The 25,903-nt window shown below is 39.9% G+C and overlaps 1 protein-coding gene across 2 annotated transcripts in view; it reads left to right on the forward strand.

Moving 5' to 3' along the window:
- Positions 1–963: 963 nt before the first annotated feature.
- Positions 964–25,903, forward strand: part of LOC137281254 (probable N-acetylgalactosaminyltransferase 8) — a 28,473-nt gene continuing 3,533 nt past the window's right edge. Inside the window, exons 1-2 of one of the 2 annotated variants that reach the window (XM_067812398.1) lie at positions 964–1,325; positions 16,750–17,055. The gene's annotated coding sequence lies outside the window, so the exon portion shown is untranslated. Of the gene's footprint in view, positions 1,330–16,749; positions 17,056–25,903 lie in introns of both variants that reach the window. The other variant, XM_067812399.1, reaches the window with a different exon arrangement.

The following is a 25,903-nucleotide window of genomic DNA, read 5'->3' on the forward strand; positions in this document are numbered from 1 at the left end:
CTTGACCTCCCTGTGTTTAAACAGGACTGACCGCTAGTGTCCGCTACGTGCTGACATAAGAACAGTGTATCTCTGTATCGTCGTTTGTAGTTTGATATACAGTTGACACTTTTAACCTGGAAACCACGCTATCAGAAAATGTCATTGTTAAGGCCAATATGTGCACAAATGCATACTTCAGTAACATTCATTTCTTTTGCCTGTTCTTTACTTACTTCTGTTTCAATTTTGTCTACAGATAATTACAGAATACACGACTGTTCAGTTGATGTGTACTAGTTTAGTGTATGTTTTCTGAACTATTAATGTTCAGGAAAACGTCATAGAAAATGTGAAGGATACTGACATTTATCGATAGTAAGGTATACACCACACAAGGTCGGGGTTCGATTCTCCAGTTGAGTGTGATGTATGTCGAGCAATGTCAGTGTGGCTGCCTGTTTCTTATCATTTCAAACGAATTACAGTAACTGGATTTTCTTCATACTGTTTCTTATTTAGTTCATTGTTTTATTAGATAACATTAAGATATGTCCTGAATTAAATAAATGATATCCCTGATTACAGTAATTACATTTTTTTGTTTAATCACGTAAATATGTTCGGTATGCAACGTATGTACAGTGACATTTACTAAAATTAGACGCTGTCTGAGCTACATTTTTTACGAATGATCTTTTATGCTTGTTGAAAGAGGCGACTAATGGAAAAGGGGGAGTCAGGATTGTTAACCCGATTGATAAAAGTCATCATATGTCTGTTGAATAAATTAACGCTCATTCCAGTCACTGGATTGTTTGATCCAGACGCATGTACATCCAGCCCGGCGTGATAAGAGCCTTATGAAGAGCGACGTGAAACAAACAAAAGGCAAATGCTGAAATACCTCCCCATAGCGGCGCCGTTACAGTATTGAATAGTCATAAAAGCGGCATAAAATATTACTCACTCTCATGCTACTTAGTGAAACATCATCTTGATTCGACGGTATCACCAAGTGCAACACTGCCTTGATTCCACGGCGATCCCCAGTCGAGGGATAACAGTACGTGCTGGAGCCTCACATTCACGCACAACACCGTCGTACTGTGACAGTGTGTCTACACCGCGGCTCGCGATATGCAGTTCCTCGCTCAATCATAACTGCCGTCAAACTGCTAGCGGCGTCGGAATAGCCGTCCATTTGTCCAGTATTCTGACTGGGACTGCAGTGAGGGCGTACGACTTGGGACACATACCTCCCGGAGCATGTGCTGAGATTTCAGGATCAGAAGCCAGTGGTTTAATATAGGTCACTCCACCAACTGATGCTCTAGAAGAATATTGTGAGTAAGTTTACATATATCTGGCACGAGATTGCATGTGTGTTCGTTGTTTTTGTACGTGATGAATGACATTAATGATTCGTGTAATATATGTTAACGTTGTGATATGGAGCAAGAAATTATATGTGGATAATCATAAATGCGTCTGTTTATCAACCCGTATAAATTGTAAGATAGATATAAACTTTAGTTCACTAACAAGGACGAGGGGAGGATCTGTGCCTGTTTTATTTTGTTTTTATAGGGACGAGCTGACATCATGTTAATCTCCCAACTAACACTTTCCTAGGAATGTGCAGTTTATCTGGGCTTTATGTTTCTTCTGATGTGTTTAGGCACTCTCACCGGAGGTCAGTGCCCGTTACTTAAAGTCCAGGTTGTAGAACGTACGTTGTTCTGCGTGGAGTGGGTCTGCGTGTGCATTATAGATGACAGTTACATCACTTGCCAACTGTATATATTTAGTCCTACGAATACTGGCAGTTTATATCATCCCCGCAATCCACAATGACCTGTTTCGCGGAGGGTTACACTAACATTAAATGTTTTTGCTTTACGGCTCTAATAGCTCTACTGATGTAATGCCAAGTTTCAACATTAACGTTTTAACGTATATCTGATAAATATGAATCACGCATCTTTGTTTGTTGGTTTGTTTGTTTGTTTGTGCAGCTGGGAGTAATTACGAATGGCAAGCTCTAAAGTAATCATGCTTTGGATCTATATGCTTTTTGTTAAACCCACATACTTTTTGTCACAGTGATGAGGGATGTTGTATAAACAACACAGTAATGTTGTTCAGATTGCCTTACGATCATTGTTTCCAGGTTGGCATGACAGCTTTATATGTTCTGAATGGCCATATTGTTCTCTTTCTTAAATTTCTTGTACCCGTGAAGGTCTACCCGGGGTAGAATAAGCTTGTCGTAAGAGGCGACTAACGGGATCGGGTGGTCAGGCTCGCTGACTTGGTTGACACATGTCATCGGTTCCCAAAAGCGCAGATCGATGCTCATGTTGTTGATCACTGGATTGTCTGGTCCAGACTCGATTATTTACAGACCACCACCATATAACTGGAATATTGCTGAGTGTGGCGTAAAACTAAACTCACTCACTCACTTAAATTTCTTGTGTTAGCCAAACATGAGTGAGTATGGTTTTACGCCGCATTCAAGCAATATCGAGACAGGACATGAAAAATGCGTTTCAAACATTGTACCCTCATTGGTACTCGAACCGGGATCATGGATGTTGCCATGCCTTTATATCACTAGGCTACAAAACAACAACAGTCTTACTAAACAAGACCCCTGATAGTCCTGACCCTGCTAATCAGGAAAGTTTGTTGCGAACATCTACATATCTTCACATGAAGGATATTACTCTGTTCAAATTATTCGTGGATATTAGTGCACAAACGTGTTATCTTGACACTAATTCTAACGACACCGTCCGTATAACAAAGTTTCTTGAACACCCGGTGTCCTTACTGATTTACTCTGCATGTATATGGTTTACTCCGTGAGTTTTTTGTGTAAGTGCATAATGGGTAATGTCACTGTGATTGGGTAACAGTTAGGCTACCAGACCGCCCCAAACATGGATTTGAATCTACGAGGCTTTGATATTGGCATGCTGGAGGGGTGTAAGTCTACACAGAGTAACGTGAGTGAGTGAGTGAGTGAGTAGGTTTCACGCCGCTTTTAGCAATATTCCAGCAGAATCACCTAGGGGGGACGTCAGAAATGGACTTCACGTAATGTAGCCATGTGGAGAATCGAACCCAGGCCTGCGGCATGACGAGCGAATGCGTAACAACGTCGCTAAACCACAGCCCCGGGTAATGTTACGATGTGTGTATTGGTTGTCAGTATATAATGGATAATGTTACAATGTGTGTATTGGTTGTCAGTATATAATGGAAAATGTTACATTGTGAGTGAGTGAGTAAGTGAGTTTGGTTTTACGCCGCTTTTAGCAATATTCCAGCGATATCACGGTGGGGGGACACCAGATAATGGACCGTTACAATGTGTGTACTGGTTGTTAGTATATAATGGATAATGTTACAATGTGGATATTGGTTGTTAATATATGATGGATAACGTTACGTGTGTATAGGTTGTTAGTATGCAATGGATAATGTTACGTGTGTATTGGTTGTTAGTATATAATGGATAACGTTACAATGTGGATATTGGTTGTTAATATATGATGGATAACGTTACGTGTGTATTGGTTGTTAGTATATAATGGATAATGTTACGTGTGTATAGGTTGTTAGTATATAATGGATAACGTTACGTGTGTATTGGTTGTTAGTATATAGTGGATAATGTTACGTGTGTATAGGTTGTTAGTATATAATGGATAACGCTACGTGTGTATAGGTTGTTAGTATATAATGGATAACGTTACGTGTGTATTGGTTGTTAGTATATAATGGATAAGGTTACGTGTGTATAGGTTGTTAGTATATAATGGATAACGTTACGTGTGTATTGGTTGTTAGTATATAATGGATAACGTTACGTGTGTATAGGTTGTTAGTATATCATGGATAACGTTACGTGTGTATTGGTTGTTAGTATATAATGGATAACGTTACGTGTGTATAGGTTGTTAGTATATAATGGATAACGTTACGTGTGTATTGGTTGTTAGTATATAATGGATAATGTTACGTGTGTATAGGTTGTTAGTATATGATGGATAACGTTACGTGTGTATTGGTTGTTAGTATATAATGGATAATGTTACGTGTGCATTGGTTGTTAGAATATGATGGATAATTTTACGTGTGTATTGGTTGTTAGTATACAATGGATAACGCTACGTGTGTATAGGTTGTTAGTATACAATGGATAACGTTACGTGTGTATAGGTTGTTAGTATACAATGGATAACGTTACGTGTGTATAGGTTGTTAGTATATAATGGATAACGTTACGTGTGTATAGGTTGTTAGTATATAATGGATAACGTTACGTGTGTATAGGTTGTTAGTATATAATGGATAACGTTACGTGTGTATAGGTTGTTAGTATCTAATGGAAAACGTTACGTGTGTATTGGTTGTTAGTATATCATGGATAACGTTACGTGTGTATAGGTTGTTAGTATATCATGGATAACGTTACGTGTGTTTTGGTTGTTAGTATATCATGGATAACGTTACGTGTGTATTGGTTGTTAGTATATGATGGATAACGTTACGTGTGTATAGCTTGTCAATATATGATGGATAATGTTACGTGTGTATAGGTTGTTCGTATATGATGGATTACGTTACGTGTGTATAGGTTGTTAGTATATAATGGATAACGTTACGTGTGTATAGGTTGTTAGTATATAATGGATAACGCTACGTGTGTATAGGTTGTTAGTATATAATGGATAACGTTACGTGTGTATAGGTTGTTAGTATATAATGGATAACGTTACGTGTGTATAGGTTATTAGTATACAATGGATAATGTTACGTGTGTATAGGTTGTTAGTATATGATGGATAACGTTACGTGTGTATAGGTTGTTAGTATATAATGGATAACGTTACGTGTGTATTGGTTGTTAGTATATAATGGATAACGTTACGTGTGTATAGGTTGTTAGTATATAATGGATAATGTTACGTGTGTATAGGTTGTTAGTATATGATGGATAATGTTACGTGTGTATAGGTTGTTAGTATACAATGGATAACGTTACGTGTGTATAGGTTGTTAGTATATGATGGATAACGTTACGTGTGTATAGGTTGTTAGTATATAATGGATAACGTTACGTGTGTATAGGTTGTTACTATATAATGGATTACGTTACGTGTGTATAGGTTGTTAGTGTATAATGGATAACGTTACGTGTGCATAGGTTGTTAGTATATGATGGATAACGTTACGTGTGTATAGGTTGTTAGTATATCATGGATAACGTTACGTGTGTATTGGTTGTTTGTATATAATGGATAACGTTACGTGTGTACAGGTTGTTAGTATATCATGGATAACGTTACGTGTGTATTGGTTGTTAGTATATCATGGATAACGTTACGTGTGTATTGGTTGTTAGTATATGATGGATTACGTTACGTGTGTATAGGTTGTTAGTGTATAATGGATAATGTTACGTGTGTATAGGTTGTTCGTATATAATGGATAATGTTACGTGTGTATAGGTTGTTAGTGTATAATGGATTACGTTACGTGTGTATAGGTTGTTAGTATATAATGGATAATGTTACGTGTGTATAGGTTGTTAGTATATGATGGATAATGTTACGTGTGTATAGGTTGTTAGTATACAATGGATAACGTTACGTGTGTATAGGTTGTTAGTATATGATGGATAACGTTACGTGTGTATAGGTTGTTAGTATACAATGGATAACGTTACGTGTGTATAGGTTGTTAGTATATAATGGATTACGTTACGTGTGTATAGGTTGTTAGTATATGATGGATGACGTTACGTGTGCATAGGTTGTTAGTATATGATGGATAACGTTACGTGTGCATAGGTTGTTAGTATATGATGGATAACGTTACGTGTGTATAGGTTGTTAGTATATAATGGATAACGTTACGTGTGTATAGGTTGTTAGTATACAATGGATAATGCTACGTGTGTATAGGTTGTTAGTATATGATGGATAACGTTACGTGTGTATAGGTTGTTAGTATATGTTGGATAACGTTACGTGTGTATAGGTTGTTGGTATATAATGGATAACGTTACGTGTGTATAGGTTGTTAGTATATCATGGATAACGTTACGTGTGTATAGGTTGTTAGTATATCATGGATTACGTTACGTGTGTATAGGTTGTTAGTATATCATGGATTACGTTACGTGTGTATAGGTTGTTAGTATATCATGGATTACGTTACGTGTGTATAGGTTGTTAGTATATCATGGATTACGTTACGTGTGTATAGGTTGTTAGTATATCATGGATTACGTTACGTGTGTATAGGTTGTTAGTATATAATGGATAACGTTACGTGTGTATAGGTTGTTAGTATATCATGGATTACGTTACGTGTGTATAGGTTGTTAGTATATAATGGATAACGTTACGTGTGTATAGGCTGTTAGTGTATAATGGATAATGTTACGTGTGTATAGGTTGTTAGTATACAATGGATAATGTTACAATATGTGCATTGGTTGTCATTATGCAATGCGTAATCGAGACTGGTTATTCTTGGTCGTTTCATACGTTTTATACTCTGTCGAGATTTTCTTGGAGATTCTGGTGGATGCATCTGCCTGCGAAAATATCGCAACTTGCAATGTGCTGAGAAAACAATCGGAACATTCCATGTTGCAAACGTCAAATTCCTCCAACCAAGAACACACATGTCAGATTGTTTTGATAAACAACACACGTGCTATACTGCACATGAGGCATTTAACAATCAAATTATTTCAGTATCTGACTACCGAATGGTTTCATTAAAATCTCCTGTAAATACAATTTGTAACTATTGACTTTGCGGTATTTGAGCTTAGGTCAAGCCTCAGTTTGATGTTTGCGATTTACATACAGCGTTTGTTTAAGACGTACACACAATGTCTGATGGCAAGCCAGCGTGGACGGGCTGTTTGTATTCCTGGATCTGAGAGGGAAGACACACACGAATCTGTATAAAACAGGTGGGACGTTGTGTTGTGTGGAAGCTGCAAATACTTAGCTACAGGTCTTGTGGGCTCCACCATCATTACCACAAACGTTATTTTTCATGGAGATTCACACTGGGGGTGTTAGGTTTCACCGCAGTTTGCACGAGTTTGTTGTGCCGGGTTCGCGGCAACGCCCACTACCCTCATGAAAGCTGTGGGGAAACAGATTGAAGCCCGGTTTACACAAGCCGATCCAGTACATATAGGCAATTGCATGTCTGAATGGCTTATTGGTTCGCATTTTTAAGTCGAGATTTAAAGAAAAACATAATGTCACATGAATGCACGAAAATGATGTTCATTTAAACATATACTCGGTGGTAGTTTTGGGGGTTGTTTTTAACCAACCAGAACCTATAATTATACTGGTGTAAATGTTAACCCTTGGTCGTTAAGGATTATATGTACATTTACTAACTGGCAATGGGTTGGCTGTGTTAAAAGAGATGGTGGCACTACACTGGGAGGTCTCTCCTGAGGTATTTGTACTTATTTATACCAATCCGACAGTCGTATTCGATGTGTCGGAAATGCAAAATGTATTTTATTTGAAAGTATGGACACAAACAGCATTGAAATGGTGTGTTGTGCAAATTCTGATGCTATATGTGTTTCTGGCATTCTCGTGGAAAATGTGTTTCGATATTCTAGAGGTATATGTGTCTTGACATTCTGATGGTTTATGTGTCTTGATATTCTGATGGTGTATGAGTTTTTAACTTTCTCGTGACATATGTGTCGATATTTTCATTATAAATATGCTTCTGGCTTTCTCAAGGCATATGTGCTTTTTTACATCGTGACGGCATATATGTTCTAGACATCCTAATATATATACGGACATCTTGATGGTTTATATGATACGGACATCCCGATTATAGACATGTTACGGGCATCCGGGCATCCGGGCATCCGGGCATCCGGGCATCCTGGTGGTATATATATCTTACGTGCATCCAGGTGGTATATACATATGTCGCGGGCATCCTGGTGGTATATATATGTTACGTGCATCCAGGTGGTATATATATGTTACGTGCATCCAGGTGGTATATATATGTTACGGGCATCCTGGTGGTATATATATGTTACGTGCATCCAGGTGGTATATATATGTCACGGGCATCCTGGTGGTATATATATGTTACATGCATCCAGGTGGTATATATATGTTACGTGCATCCAGGTGGTATATATATGTCACGGGCATCCTGGTAGTATATATATGTCACGTGCATCCTGGTGGTATATATATGTCACGGGCATCCTGGTGGTATATATATGTTACGGGCATCCTGGTGGTATATATATGTTACGTGCATCCTGGTGGTATATATATGTTACATGCATCCTGGTGGTATATATATGTTACGTGCATCCTGGTGGTATATATATGTTACGTGCATCCTGGTGGTATATATATGTTACGTGCATCATGGTGGTATATATATATGTCACGGGCATCCTGGTGGTATATATATGTTACGTGCATCCAGGTGGTATATATATGTTACGGGCATCCTGGTGGTATATATATGTTACGTGCATCCTGGTGGTATATATATGTCACGGGCATCCTGGTGGTATATATATGTCACGTGCATCCTGGTGGTATATATATGTTACGTGCATCCTGGTGGTATATATATGTCACGGGCATCCTGGTGGTATATATATGTCACGTGCATCCTGGTGGTATATATATGTTACATGCATCCTGGTGGTATATATATGTTACGTGCATCCTGGTGGTATGTATATGTCACGGGCATCCTGGTGGTATGTATATGTCACGGGCATCCTGGTGGTATATATATGTTACGTGCATCCAGGTGGTATATATATGTCACGGGCATCCTGGTGGTATATATATGTTACGGGCATCCTGGTGGTATATATATGTTACGTGCATCCTGGTGGTATATATATGTTACGTGTATCCAGGTGGTATATATATGTTACGTGTATCCAGGTGGTATATATATGTCACGGGCATCCTGGTGGTATATATATGTTACGTGCATCCAGTTGGTATATATATGTCACGGGCATCCTGGTGGTATATATATGTTACGGGCATCCTGGTGGTATATATATGTTACGTGCATCCTGGTGGTATATATATGTTACGTGCATCCTGGTGGTATATATATGTTACGTGTATCCAGGTGGTATATATATGTCACGGGCATCCTGGTGGTATATATATGTTACGTGCATCCTGGTGGTATATATATGTTACATGCATCCTGGTGGTATATATATGTTACGTGCATCCTGGTGGTATATATATGTTACGTGTATCCTGGTGGTATATATATGTTACATGCATCCTGGTAGTATATATATATGGTACGTGCATCCAGGTGGTATATATATGTTACGTGCATCCTGGTGGTATATATATGTTACGTGCATCCTGGTGGTATATATATGTTACGTGCATCCTGGTGGTATATATATGTTACGGACATCCTGGCGGAATGTGTGTTACGGACATCGTGATGGTATATAGATATCCATATGATATAATATTATATCTGTCACACCCTGATTGTGTTTTCCCATTCAGATGGTATATGTTTTCACGCCCTGGTGATATATATTTTCACATATTGATGGTATATGTTTTCACACCCTTGTGGTATATGTTTTCACACCCTGATGGTGTGTACGGTGTTCATGGTTTCTAATTAATATATTAACACTGAGCAATGCAGAGTCCTCCTCGGATACTTTAGGTTATCTATGTTTGAATCAGGTCATCAGCCATAAACCATGCAATCGCATTAGATGAGACAGTTAACGGAGAGAACTACCCACATCGTAAGTCACAAACTGTACTTGGCCGTTCCATGATTGAGTGAGGAGAACTGGACTCGCTGTTACGCTGTACGGGTCACTTGACGGGGGTAGTCTCAAAAACAAGACTTGACACTAACGGGAGCTAAAGATTTAATACTACCCAATAACACTGGTATCAAATGACCAACTTTATCGGATGCCTTGATTTAAAGGAATTCCCTCAAAAGGTGGGGGCAGTGGAGGTCATTCACAGTCAGTCTAGGGCAGTGTTGGGATGAGCTGAAGGATTACAGGTTGTGTGGTTGTAGGACTCGATACATAGAGGACTGGTATAACGGGTCAGCGATGATCGGTTCATTAGAGGGTTCTCACACAAGGGATTTTGATCCAGAGACTTATGTCCAAGAGCTGAATGTCTTGCTATCAGTCTAATGTTGGTGGGTTGTGTAGCCATGCAGCTGTTACCAGTTTGAGGGGATGTTGAGACAGGTCCTCGGTCACACCGCCAGGTTGTTCTGGAAAGACACGATTCTCACTGACCACATCAACAGCTAAGATACTAGTACTATCGTGATAACGTTAACATTCACCTCACTACCAACCCTTTCCCTCACGCACACACGCAAGCAATCATTAATGTTGTCAACATTAAACTTCCTAACTTCTGAACCCTAACGCTCTCAATCACTCACTCACTCTCTCATTTTGAGTCCAAAATGAATCATCAGACGCCATAATTGTGCCGTAATTGTCCCAGAAATAACAGTAAAATGGCACTAGTAATGACTGTAATTGTATCTGCATATGCGTGCTCCAACTCGTTAGTAACATGCACCACACTATCCGCCGCCTACCAAAGTCCCAAATTAACACCAGCCGTTATTTACATCGTCCGACATGGACGTGACATTCACACAGAATAATCCTTGTTTACTTTATATTCGTTAAAGAGAAATCTGTTTTAATTGTGTGTCTGTGAGTCCCGAATAAACAGAACCACAACACAATTGAAATCCTTGAAATTCAGTCGCACCCACGTGAAGATTCAGGGGGATGAAACTGATTGGATCGTCACATCGGCGGCTTAGTGGAGCCCCGTACACACCATCCCGACCCGCACTCTGCGTGATCGTGCCATAGATGTGTTATGTCATCCCTCTGGCTAACATTAACATTTTGTCGACTTCGGAAAAAAAATATATTTTTCGACTTCAGTCATAAAATACATTTTGGGTGCATATTTATCGCATTTTCAAGCAGTCGATGTAGATGAAGAGATCGTTAATCGATTGGGACAAGTTGATGACTTTCAGTCAGCAAACTACGGTGATAAAACACATAATCATGAACCCATACCTTGGTTGAACGAGGAATGGCCTAGTAGTTAAAGTGTCCGCTCGTCACAGGCGAAGACCCAAGTTCCAGTGATGGGCAACAGTATTGTACAGTTTATAACTGTATCTCCGACATTAGAACTCTATTGTGGCAATAGAAATACTACTGATAGACATGAGACACTGAGAGTACTTGTTCAAATGACACACTTCCAGCTGACGTTTTTAACAACCAGTTCTCATTTTCGCTCGCAGGTAGCCGGTCTCATGTTGCCAACTGAAACCAATCCCATAGTTTCCCCTAGGCATAAACATTTAACAGTCTTTATGACTCTCTGGTGTCAAGAATTGGAGTCATGAACATGTTTTGGGAGTCAACTTTAATCAGTGTTGGACCTTGACATAAAAGATTAGGGGCCATGTTGCCCATGGTCAACAACCAATCCCTATTTGCCCATTGTAAATAGCAGTCCTATGTTGTCCACTGTCAACAACCAATCCCGATGTTACCCATTGTCAACAACCAATTCCATGTTACTCATTGTCAACAACCAATCGCCATGTTATCCATTGTCAACAATCAATCCCATGTTGCCCTTTGTCAGCAACTAATCACCATGTTGCCCATTGTCAACAACCATCACCATGTTACCCGTTGTCAACAACCAATCGCCATGTTGCCCATTGTCAGCTACCTATCTCCATGTTTCCCATTGTCAACAATCAATAACATGTTGCCCATTGTCAACAACCAATCCCATTTTACACATTGTGATTACTTGCAGTTGGTTCCCCTTAATCCGTTGACGAAAGACATCTATTGCGAGGATCATTGCGTAGAACACGTCGCATTCGAATCTCGTCCTCGGCATGTCACCTACCGTGTTCAAGGCTAATCCAGGCAGTGGATTCCAATCACCTGTGGTACATTCCTGTTTCTGTTTGTGATGTATTCCACCAGAAGATAAAACATCTACCGTAAATGATCAGAATATATAACGATATCCACTTTTTTCAAAACACATTGAAAGTGTTTAGTCAGTATAATGCAACGTGCTCTCTTCAAGGTATATCCGGGTAACAGCTGCCACTGTGACGGTTGTTTGTCGTGAGTGTAACATTATCAGGATGACATAGTATACACACGAAATATAGCATTATCGCATAGGTAACATGTTGCCTGGCTTGCCTGAACAAACACACCGAAATGGATACTCTTTCCTATTGAATATGTAAGGGCTGACGGAGACGTTCACATAACGACTGTCGGTCAGACTGCCAGAAACAGCATCCTGGCCACATCAGTTTCCATATTAACAGGAATGAACATAACGAATATACATAACAGTAATTGTACATGTACTGACAAGTGTGAAAGGCACAATTTCCCACATTTTCCACAATATTTTGGCCGATATCATATATGTTGGTGCATAAGCACCCACTTTGGACTGCACCCAGTTTAACAAAAAGACGTTATGTAAACAGCCCTCCAAGGGCCGGTAAATGGGCCGGCTAGAGTTGATGTAATACATCATCGCGTTATTTCCTGTTTTGATCAGTTTTGTTTTCAGGGAGTGAGCGTGGGTAGCTTCCCAGACGGATGTTAGTATTATTGAGAGAAGTGCATTATTCATTTTATGAGGTGAGACATGAAATAGTGCCTTTAAGGTTTCGATGACGTATCGTATTTCTGTCAAATCGTAATGGTTCCTTCAGTTTTCACCAATCCTTTTATTAATGTAATTGCATATTTCAGTGTATCTAAAGTATCACAGAATACGAAAGCATGACGTCGGGAGTGGAACAAAAGTTTATAAATAACGTTTGACGTTTATAAATATTTTGGAACAAAAGTTGACGTTCATAAATATTTTCAGATTCCTCATCGTGACAGTAATTTTCAATATTCGACTTCAGTGGTTTACGCTTTTGTGGGTGTTAAATGTTAGCCTGCTTTTGTTAGTATTGAAACCTTGCAGTTATGTACCGTTTCCCGACGGTATCCAGTTTCATCTTTCATGTTGTATAAAAACACTTCGATGTGTTTGATACGGGCCCTGGCTAAAAATGCCACATACAAAGTGTGGATGGTGGAAATGTTAACTGCCAGTCCATATCCGCCGTTTACTGTCAAACTCCCGCATCTGTTCCCTAATTATCCAAGGGATCATTTCACAGGGTTTTTGCCGCCTTGTTTGAATTCCCTTGCTTGATCACATTAGTTTGATAAAATCTTATGAATATATACATAAAGATGAATGACAGAGAGAAAATGTCTTTTATTGTGTTTCATATTTTTAATCAAAATCGTTTCATCAAGCAAATTCTTACAGTGCGAGTGACTTTCTGCTCGTGGCAGAAATAAACTGGCTAATGTTTGACATGGTTGTAGTATGGAGATATTTCTTGCTGTTTTACTCAGTTTTCTTAGCGGCTTGTTCTTAATATTTCCTGAATCCTTAATTCATCGTGCGGTGAGTAACAACGATTCGCGATTAATCGTATGTTAAATCGCCATATCTCACGTCACTGTTGTCTAAGAAATGATTGCAAAGGTACAAAGACGACGGTGCATATTACGGGTGTCTCGATACATATCTCGATACGATACATTTCGCGACAATAATGCGACGTTTCCACATTTTGTGCATAACAAACAGCCACTGACTTAATAGGAAGTTGTCTCCACACTCCAGTTCAGGTATGACTTAGCATAACATCACGGCCACTGGCTAATTTGCATATCACGTGACCGGACTTTTCTCTTGTTTGTAGACAAATGCGCACATTCATTAATATGCTGAGACTGGCATAAGGCAAGCGATTCGATGAGATTTTCATAATGTTTTACACTGTTACGTAGATATTTTTTCTACTACTGCGTCAGTAAGGGTTGACAATACATATTTATATTTCAAACCGACTGCACCGTTTGCTATCCGTTTGGCTTCGATGACAGCACGTGGAGCCGTACAACCCATGTAAACAAAGGGTCGCTACGCAAATCGAAATAGTGTTACAATTTTTTGGATAATTTCTCAGTGAAACTGAACCATTTTAACAAAGATGTTTAATTAGATGTGTAGACTCATCAAACATAATACAGTTATGAAATTTGTACATGATATTGACTGTACTGTGTAAGATGTGACGAATCGTCACATCTTCTGGCTTCTGGCAGAGATACTATGATGGCTCGCCGCATGGAACTCTGGGTAGGAGAGTGAGTTGTCTCATATTGAAAAGATAGTTCACTGAAAACATAAAACTGAACACATATTCGAAGCTATTAATATATAAAGGACAACTACCCATAACCAAGTACCCATCAGTCACTCTCAACAAGTCATATGGTTGCTGTTTTTGTGTAAAAAAATAAAAGCGACAAATATGGTAATACACAAAATTGTAATCGATTAGTAAAAAAACGAATATACAATCACATGAATGGTGTATCGTATCGTGCAAAGCTTGCTGACGATGCACAACTGCATCGGTGCATCATGACATCCCTAGTGCACATACATAAGAAAGACTATACTTTTCGCCCAGTGTTTTGACATGAGACAGTATCAGTCTTCACTATGCTGAGGATTAGTCAAACTCTGTAGTACTCACGACTGCGCTAAGTCATCTATCTCACTGTGCATATCTCTCAAGATCTCACTAAAGTGGCTCACGCGCTAGCACTCATGATCTCAGGAAAATGTCTCACTCTCGATATCAAGACTTCACCCTAAATGTCACTCTCAACATAACGATCTCAGTGTCTAACTCACGATCACTCAACGCCTCACTCTCGAAGTTGCGTAGCGAAGTAAAGAAAAACGTGATTGTGCGGAGAAGTAAGAAGAACATCTTGAACGAAATTCCCTAGACAGAGTTGTCTCCCTTGGACATGCTGGAAACCGGGAATCCTGGGTCGAATTCTAGGCTCTTCTCGATTACGTTTCAACTCCATGTTTGTGTTTTTCACCAAAGTAGTAAAGTGAGACTGGCATCACTTCGAGCTTGCCTGCTAGATCAAACTGACCAGCCGTGATGCCGTTAATGCGGCGTCAAATTCAACTCATTCACACGGGGCTATATCTTTAACTGTATTTCAAACATATAGCGTGGACATCCATGTTCCCCGTGCTAGCGCAGGTGCAACAAACCCAGAGAACCAGGCTGGCAGTGACCAACCAAGCTCCGATGCATCACGTGTGGCGAAGCCTGGCTTGGCTGTGTGCAGGTTCTGGGGGTGGAGGGGTGGGGGGGGTTATGGCCTTTAAGCGCCTCGCGGATTTTTTAAACTCTGGTATTTGGAAGCAGCTAGTAATGATATAAGTCAACATTGGTTTTACACGACATCAAGGACTTCTTACACAAGGCGTGTCTCGGAATTAAATCCAAGCCATTTGGTCTAACCTTCAATTAGATATAAAACGTCAGTGCCCAGGAACATCTTGACCACGCAGGGTATTATGCTTTTTCTAGTGTTGAACTGATAGAATGAGTCATAAAATTGTTAACGTTGAATAATAATCAGAAATGTTGGGAGCGACAGTTTCGTTAACCATTCATTTAGTTACTGTAATTACTTTATTCACGACACAACTGTTTCAGTATCACGATTATACGGGAAGCGAAATAAATAGTTGTAATTACGTTATTTATATACAAGTCGTGCCGTGACCAAATGTGGTTCGGAATACATATATTGATTATGTTCAACGTCCATGCTATCGTTAAGTGTCGCATGTCGCCCATCCATGGTTACTTCACAACTGAGTGACACAATATCGGGGAACACATGGAGTTGATCATGGTATACTAGTCTGTAACTCATACATACAGTCTGCAACAAGTCTCATTATATGTTCAGTAGAATATGGCACCGAAGACAATAGAGAGTGGTTATTTCCCGGAGTCGGTAGTTTGGATTTGTTTGCTTGGGGGTTTTATTCCCGGTATTGTTTTTGCTTGTTTCTGTTTTTAGTTGGCTTGGGGCTCATTCATTCATTTAAAATGTACTTATTCATTTATTTATTTCGTGCGGGTGGAGGGTCGGAAGGTCTTTTGCTTCGTTTAATGTTTGGTTGTTATTTTGGCATCTGTTTGATGTTTTGATGTTCGGGTTTTTGTTTTGTTTGTTTGTTTTGTTGTTGATGATGATGAGGTTTCTTTCTATTATTGATGGGGCGGGGAGGGGGGAGCTGCGTATATGTAACTTGATCCTGGTTCAAGATGACACTGTCGTCTGCTTATCGTAAGTAGCGAGTAGCGTGATCACGGTCGGTTACAACTTGCCTCATAGCGTTCATCCATTCATACACCTTTAGCACCAATGGAAATGAAGTGTCGTGTCGTCTACACCATCAACCACGTTGTCAAATACATCGCCTACACAGTCCCACGTTCCATAACAGATTCATCAACTGTCGTCTGCTTCTTCCCCCAATAGTGTCGTCTGGACCCCAGCTCATCCTCCTCCACTCTTTCCCATTACGCGACTCTGTACAAATGAACGTGCATGGGATAATTATTATGAATTTCCAGTGCGTTAAAGCTAAAGAGATGTTTCCTGCTAAACAGCTGTTTTCTCCCTTGCAGCATTGAATAATCTACATGCGAGTCGGCAGGAGTGCGTCACAATCTGTCTCAGTGCAGTGAAGGTGTAACGACTGGCAAGTTGTGATCTGTTCTAGCTGCTGATATCCCCGCACTATAGGAGGAATGAATAGCATCACCAAGAGCGTCGTGTACTCTGGGCATGCACGAGGAAGGTGAACTCAGCCCATCGTATCTAAACGAATCAACGGGCAGGTGATAGAGCAGCGCCCAGGAGTCCTGGAGTGTAGTGAATCAAGAGATATACAGATTTTACCATGATAGCATAACAGCGTTGATTCCACCGAGGTACGTGTCTTATTAGATACTTTTTCAATAACAAGTATCCCATTATATCAGATAATATTCACTGAAACTGTTAAGATTCAATGTAAATGTTACTCCATTGATTCATAAATATGTATGCAAAAATATTTCTCCTAAATAGCCTCTCACTCTCGGTCATCGGTCCACATCGGTCATTTTGCTCACAAAAGTAAATATGTAATTCTGTATTCAATTGTGGTTATCCCACATGTAGGTTTATTTTGCAGCCAAAATTAGTGTCAGTGTGGATATGGTTTACAACGCGTTCTTATGCTAACGCTTAGAATCTAACAAATAGATTAACAAATAAACCCATTTCAAGTGAAAAAGAGCCTCAGGGAGACCATAGATTCAGAACGTAAACCTGAGGAAATCTAGACTTGCTTCATTTAGGGTTTTATTATTGCAGGGAGGGTTAGGCAGTGGGGACAATAATGTGGTTCAGGGACTGTGAGGCAGACTAAACGCGTTCATTGGTATTCCAGTTGTTAACACTGTGTATGGTTTACAATGCATTCCCGGCGTTTGTGTTCCAGTTGTTAAGACTATGTATACGTATCCGTTTGACACTGAGCTCCAGTTGTTAACGTTGTTTGCATGGTTATGGTTTACAATGCGTTCAACATTTGAGCCCCAGTTGTTGATATTGTGTATATGGTTCACAATGCGCTCGACATTAGCGTTCCAGTTGTTGACATTGTGTATATGGTTTACAATCTTTCGACACTGGAGCTCCAGATGGTAACGTTGTGCGCATGTTTATGGTTTACAAGGCGTTCAACATTTGAGCACCAGTTTTTAACATTCGCTATATGGTTTACAAGGCTTTCGACATTTGAGCTCCAGTTGTTAACATTCGCTATATGGTTTACAAGGCTTTCGACATTTGAGCTCCAGTTGTTATGGATGAGGCATCTCTATTTCATTGTCACACAATGTCATCATCAAGCGTTCATCAGTTACATCACAAGCATGTGATACAGGTGACTAATGATGACGTTGAAAGATAGGGAGTTTATTGATGCAGCAGTCACATGCTGTGGCGCAACAATCACTCCAAGTTCAGGGTCACCCTAGGCTATGTAGGAGGGCACTTCGTGAATGAAGTATCCCATCCTTTGTCAATTACTTATTAACGATTTTATGTCCGACAATAAAATGCACAATTAAAATCATGAATATTTATAGTGTTAATCGTCTTTGATTGATATCAGCGTAGTTTAAGAGGAGTGCGTCATTTAAAGTGCTTGTATGGCTGTTGGTCGTAAAAAGGCTAGGATATTGCTACAGAACGTTGTATTACCTTGACACTTGTACTACTGGTTCCTATAGTAACAAATATGGCAGAGATACTTTACATTTACAGAGACATTACTACTTAATTTGACTTGGAAGATTTTCCTCTCATTATGGACTGCATCGCATCGAAATTAGCTGCTTTAAAGCGACATGAATCATCATATCTGCATATGGTAGCCACGACACAATGTGTCATTTCTGACAACATGTCAAGAACCTCTGGAGACAGATATGTAGATGTCTTTATGGTTACATCATTTGAAATCTAAACCAGACACTGAACATGAATTTAAAAGTTTTTGCGTCAGTTTTTTATGTGGAAAAGTGGTAAATGCGGAAACAGATGCCAAATGTTTTGACAGAAACGGTTCATTTGTGTGAACCCAGTAAGGTCAAGCAAATACTTTATTTTTTTATTTTTTTGGAAAAAAATACGTTTTATTAATTCCACTTAGAGCGTCCATCTTTCTTCTTAGCGAGGGTGTAGATTAACTGGGAAAGCGAGTATGTTGCTCATTTGCTTAAAGAGGAATGGACATAAGAGGGGCAGATTTTCTTCCCTTTGGGGCGGAGATTTCTGACACAGTTTACACACTGACCTAATGTTACATTATTCAATATTGTCATATTTTCATGTATAAACAGTTCTTTGGTAAAAGATAGTGTAGTACACATAATACTTCAAGATGTTAAATGACTATGACAGCTGTTTTGGAAAATGATAGTTAATTGCCAACATTTTTTCTCATCTTTTACACAAAACCACGTTTCCCACAGGCGCCTACAGTGATGTTACGCTTTCAAGGCAACCAGTTTTTCAACGATTATAACAAGTATCCACATTCTGGATGTAAGACTGTATTAAAACGCTGGTTCGAGAGCAGGAACACACCAGTCTCAGTCCCCAAAAGATGTCGGCTGCTTGAGTCCCATAGCATAAATATGTGTTCAGTAAGTAACAGCAATAATCATTCTCAGTATGAACTACTGAATGGATGAACATTGAAAAGCATACACATAAACATATATTACCAATAAAACGTTTATCTCACTTAAAGCACTCACTATATATGTTATGTATATACATGGTTACATCTAAGATGAACGTCTCCACTAACCTGGGGGATCCAACTGTAAATCATATATTACCAATAAAACGTTTATACTCACTTAAAGCACTCACTATATATGTTATGTATATACATGGTTACATCTAAGATGAACGTCTCCACTAACCTGGGGGATCCAACTGTAAATCATATATTACCAATAAAACGTTTATACTCACTTAAAGCACTCACTATATATGTTATGTATATACATGGTTACATCTAAGATGAACGTCTCCACTAACCTGGGGGATCCAACTGTAAATCATATATTACCAATAAAACGTTTATACTCACTTAAAGCACTCACTATATATGTTATGTATATACATGGTTACATCTAAGATGAACGTCTCCACTAACCTGGGGGATCCAACTGTAAATCATATATTACCAATAAAACGTTTATACTCACTTAAAGCACTCACTATATATGTTATGTATATACATGGTTACATCTAAGATGAACGTCTCCACTAACCTGGGGGATCCAACTGTAAATCATATATTACCAATAAAACGTTTATACTCACTTAAAGCACTCACTATATATGTTATGTATATACATGGTTACATCTAAGATGAACGTCTCCACTAACCTGGGGGATCCAACTGTAAATCATATATTACCAATAAAACGTTTATACTCACTTAAAGCACTCACTATATATGTTATGTATATACATGGTTACATCTAAGATGAACGTCTCCACTAACCTGGGGGATCCAACTGTAAATCATATATTACCAATAAAACGTTTATACTCACTTAAAGCACTCACTATATATGTTATGTATATACATGGTTACATCTAAGATGAACGTCTCCACTAACCTGGGGGATCCAACTGTAAATCATATGCAGTTGAACTGCACGCGGATCATGCATGTGTAAGTATCGTGCGAATGAACAGCAACGTTTTGGGTGTAAAGTTTTTCCTAAGAATTCACCAATTTCTGCTGAGTTTCCCCATTTATTGAACTCATGAAAATAGTTTTTTTGAAATTACGAATTTGTTTTACAATACATAAGTTCATGTGTAAACAATACCTTTAAACAATATGGAATATTTCCCAAAATCTAGAACAGAACAGTTGCCTAAGTGAAATAAGTACGCTAGTAAATCTAAACATTTGATGGGTAGTATGCAGCATGACATAATCCAATCACAGCTACCGACTGATTCAAACTACCCTTATTCTACGATCAGCTGATTCTGATTATATTCAGTAGAAACTAGTCATGCTTCGTCATCTTCAGGCAAACAATGATAGCGGTATAATCATTTTCATATTCTGATTTGACAGCATAGCAATTGTCCCTACGTTGTATCTGTGTCTGAATCGTCAGGGAGAATTTCTATGTGCCCCAAAACGCGATCGTAAGACCAAAAGTGTGATTAGTCATAATCGATATCATTCACGTACTGCCGTGAAGCTTGGATCAATGTTGAACACGTACAGTGTGAGGACTGAGTTGGTTTTTGTTCTGAATGGTTATCTCGATCGCCTCTATGAGTGATTCCCGTTTTCTCTGCGTGTTATATAGGTCTAAATAAACGTCCAATTCATTACATCTCAAGCCTACACAAAGCATCTACAAGTGAGGATTGTGAAAGACCAGCGTCTACTCCCTGCAATAAGTCAGATCCAGACTGATTCTCATCGCCGATTGTGATTCCTGTCTGTGCGCAGATACACAATAGTCGTCACTTGTATAATTAAATGACTATTTGTCCAAAATAGTATTCTTTGACGACAGGTTTATTGACTTGGCGCACAAGAAGGTCAATCGACAATGTCTAGTGATATCTACTTGCAGTCTTGACATATGACATATCGAGTACAGAGACAACAGACATATTAACAGTCCGTGCGTTCTAAAGAAAACGCTTGATGTAGACGCAGCTGCACATGACGTGTGTCTGACACGGGGCGATGGAGTGCCTTTGTAGCTCGTCACATCTAAGTCCAGGTTCAAATCCCCGCAACACAGTGATATTGCTGTCATATTGCTGAAAGCGGCGTAAAACTAAACTTACTCACTCACTAAAAGCACTGCCTCTATAGACCTGTAGAGTGTCTAGGAGAGTGGAAGGTTGCTAGTTCTATCCCATGTTATGTCGTTTCGAAAGATGTTAAACATATATACTTAATACTTGTTTGGAAGTTGTTTTCCTTCCTTGCCGGCGAACATTACAGGAATAATAGTGGAACCGATCTTCATGGAGTCTGTATACTGTGTCTGGGTCCCGCGTCCATGTTGGGCTAGTGTTGGTCACTAGAAATGGGCTTCACACATTGTAACCATGCAGGAAATAGAGCCCAGGACTTGTGCGTGACGGCTTTAACCACAGGGCTACCCTCTCCAACCGTTACATTTTATCTTCAAATGTTTTACTGAATGGTTATTCTATTCAAAAATTCCGAGAACAAAGAACGTTATAGAATGGAAAAATTAATATTCGACTGTCACATGTATTTCTTTTGCTGCATATTGAAGCGAGTATTATGTCATTATATACTGACATATCAATTCATGATTAGCGGTTCTTCGTGGAAACTCGACGCCACATGAACAGGTGTTTTGACGATTAATGTCGTTTTGATACAATCGCCATATTTTAACGTTGTAATTAATACAAACGGCTCGCGATATCAAATAATCAGGTTGAGGCTGGCAGGTTTTCATACACGTTTAAATTGGAAAATGAAATGTCAAACGGTTGGAATTTACCCAAATGTTGTCATGCTGCATGTGCGAGAGTGACGGGAGTGTGATGTAATTAAACGTAATCATGTCACGTCTGTCCCTTCCAACAAGGTCAGGGTCACCTGTGAAGACACGTGGTCTAGCCTGTGTTTATAACATGTATCCAGATAGGCAGGTGTTAAATCGTTGAAGAGACAGAGCAAAAGGAAGACGGGAGAGGGAGAAAGAGAGAGAGAACAAAGACGAACAAATATATTGACGGTATGGAACATGAAAGAACACAGTTTCACAATATGAAGGTATTAACTGTAAATACATTTATGAAGTCGAATTGATAGCTATTTATTCTCCTCAGTTCAAGCAGCTGAATTCTCTGGCGTGCACTTGTTGACGTCGACGTCAGTAAGTAAATTTCATTTACAGGTTATACAAATTATATTAATACACTACTGTTGGTCGTCATTTTGTGTACATTCGACCACCTATATAACCTTCAAACATGGTAGTTCTTTTAACATGTTGCGCCAAGATTTGATTATCATCCCTACGAATCCCAGACTGGTCCATTCACAGAGACACGGGCAACCGCATGAATCTGATAAAAGATACGCTGGTGGAATGATTTTATTCACAGAAACTTGTGTTACTTTCGGATTGTATTGATTGCCATGTTATTATGTAAATTTTGACGAGCTGGGATTGTGTTAGAAAGTATCTATTGACAGACGTAATCACTACCGACATCTGTAATCACTACAGAGACAGGAGTGGTGTGAGCTAGCATCCCTGCCGCAGACTAGTTAGACCCCGCGTTATTCAGTTAGACTCTAACGCAGCAACCGCTGGATGATGAATGCATCATTACCTCGCCTGAAGTGGCAGTGACACAGCACTGTTTAACAGTCTCTAGATTGTGTACGCTAACGTCAGTGTCAATGGCGGCGCCAAATCCATCGTTGCTTTTTTTCCCTTCCATAGCGACAATGACCTGAATATGTAATCAAGAATTAATCTATATCGATTACGTATGATTGATTATACACACACGGGGCCACTTGGGGTAACTGTAGTTGATTTATGGCGTTTTCATGCCATCAGCAAAAACTGTCTTAATCAAAAAGCGATCGCGCCAGCATTTCGATTCTCTGCAGTATATTTTCATGTTTGAAGTGATTGAAGTCTAGTGTTAGCTTTCCCCTTTAATCAACATGTTAAAATTGCGTGCAGTACAAATATTAGCCGAGGGTGAATAACCATGTATATAAGGAAAATTATTTTGGGAAAATGTTTGACAGATTGATATAACTTTTGTAAACATCTAACTTGTAAAAGCAATGGCATTGAAAACTCAGATCTGAATGCCGGAGGAGGCAGGGTAGCCTCGCGATAAATGCCTTTGCTCGTCACGCCAAATAAATCGGTTCGATTCCCTAAATGGATAAAATCTGTGAAGGTGTAATATGTCAAAAAGCACCGTGAGATTAAACTCATTCAGTCACAGAATGTCGGATTGTGAAGACTGTGTGATTTCCGGTGAAGCAGGCATGAGCCAAGTAGATGTATTTACTGTGCGGAGTTACGTCCCTTAGGCGCCAGGATGATGTTATCGTTCAAATCTAAGATTAGATCATACTGTTCAGCTTCATCGCTTTACCTTGGAATCAGAAACGCTGGAATAACGTAAATACTGCTTGAAACCCTCAATAAACCAAACTCGTACCTCGTCAGTTCTCCAGCACGTGTCTACGACTCGGTCTCCTTGTGAGAATCAGCTGCTGGTAAATCCTTTTAGTCATTGCTTTACTTATACTCACAGTTAGGACGAATGAGAGCTTTATCATCTTCATCCACACGGCCATGCATCCATTGTAACAAGCGTTCACTACTTGTGTGTTTCGGCGGTAGCACCCACTCACCCACAAAACACACACCCACTCACCCACTCACCCACACACCCACACACCTACACAGCCACACACCCTCACACCCACACACCCACACCCACACACTCACTCACTCACTCACTCACTCACTCACTCTGTGTGTTTACGTGTCAAAGGACTTACCACATCAGTTGTACGTTGCTGATACTAACATATGTTGCTTCACATAAATAGCTATGTCCGGACTGACCACAACAGGATGCACTTGCAATTAGACCAGCACCTAATGCGGTTGCTCGTGCCGAACAAAGATCTACTTTCGAGTCCAAACAGGGTCATCTGTGCAAATTTTATCTTACTGCACTCCATCAGTTTGTGCATGCCTCACACATAATCTAACCGATCGACGAGTGCAGCTGATGCCAAAAGAGCAAACTACCATTTGATGATTGATGCCGGTGGCTGCTGTTATGATTCAATATCTGCTTACTTCCTTACTGGACACATTAGGCCGTTGAGAGCATAGATTACATGAATTGCCGAACTTGGCTTGGAACACAGATGAGCGTTCTTCTTCTTTGTAGTTTTACAAGTGGGAAGGCATTATCCCAGCGCCAGCCTAACCCGCTCACCCACTATCCCTGTACATAGTGGCGTCAACCTAACCCACTCACCCACTATCCCTGCATATACTAGCGTCAACCCCACACACTCACCAACTAACCCTGTACATACTGGTGTCAATCCCACCTACTCACCCAATCTTCCTGTACATACTGGCGTCAACCCCACACACTCATGAACAATCCCTGTACATACTGGCATCAATCCCCCACACTCACCCATTATCCCTGTACATACTGGCGTCAACCCCACACACTCACCCATTATCCCTGTACATACTGGCGTCAACCTCACCCACTCACCCACTATCCCTGTACATACTGCATGTCAACCTAACCCACTCACCCACTATCCCTGTACATACTGGTGTCAACCTCACCCACTCACCCACTATCCCTGTACATACTGGCGTCAACCGCACCCACTCACCCACTATCCCTGTACATACTGGCGTCAACCCCACACACTTACCCACTATCTCTGTACATACTGGCGTCAACCTCACACACTCACCCACTATCCCTGTACATACTGGCGTCAACCTCACCCACTCACTCACTATCCCTGTACATACTGGTGTCAACCCCCCACACTCACCCACTATCCCTGTACATACTGGCATCAACCCCCACACTCACCCACTATCCCTGTACATACTGATGTCATCCGGATAAGCTGTAACACTACAGATGTTACACAGCGTCTTCGAGCAATACCGTCGGCCAACAGAATCAATATTCCTGACACTGTCTTTACGTATTTGCTCATACAACACACATGCCCACTTCTTATTCTGTTTGTATATTTTTAACACTTTGCCAAAGAACAGGTGGGTGAAAACTGTGTGGATTAATACATACCGCGGCATTGTGAGCCTTGGTTTCAGATCCGGAGATGTATGACTGACGACTGCTGTCAAGCATACTCGCCCCATCCCTGTGTGATGTTTCTTATTACTTTGAGTAATTTCAGTCATCGATCAAATCCATATTCCAATAGTCCCATCCTAGAAACCGAAATTTATGGAAGTCTCGCAAAGGATCTTTATTACAACCTGGTGAGTCGCAGTTCTATTGATGATCCTGACATGATCGAAGTGTTCGCTCTCTACCATCCGAAAACTGTTTGACTATATTACCGCGCAATGTTTGACTCCCTGTTTCTCAAGGTCGCTGGACTCTAATTCTAGGTTTATGTGTTTA

This window comes from Haliotis asinina, chromosome 4, assembly GCF_037392515.1.
Source record: "Haliotis asinina isolate JCU_RB_2024 chromosome 4, JCU_Hal_asi_v2, whole genome shotgun sequence".
Lineage (NCBI taxonomy): Eukaryota > Metazoa > Mollusca > Gastropoda > Lepetellida > Haliotidae > Haliotis > Haliotis asinina.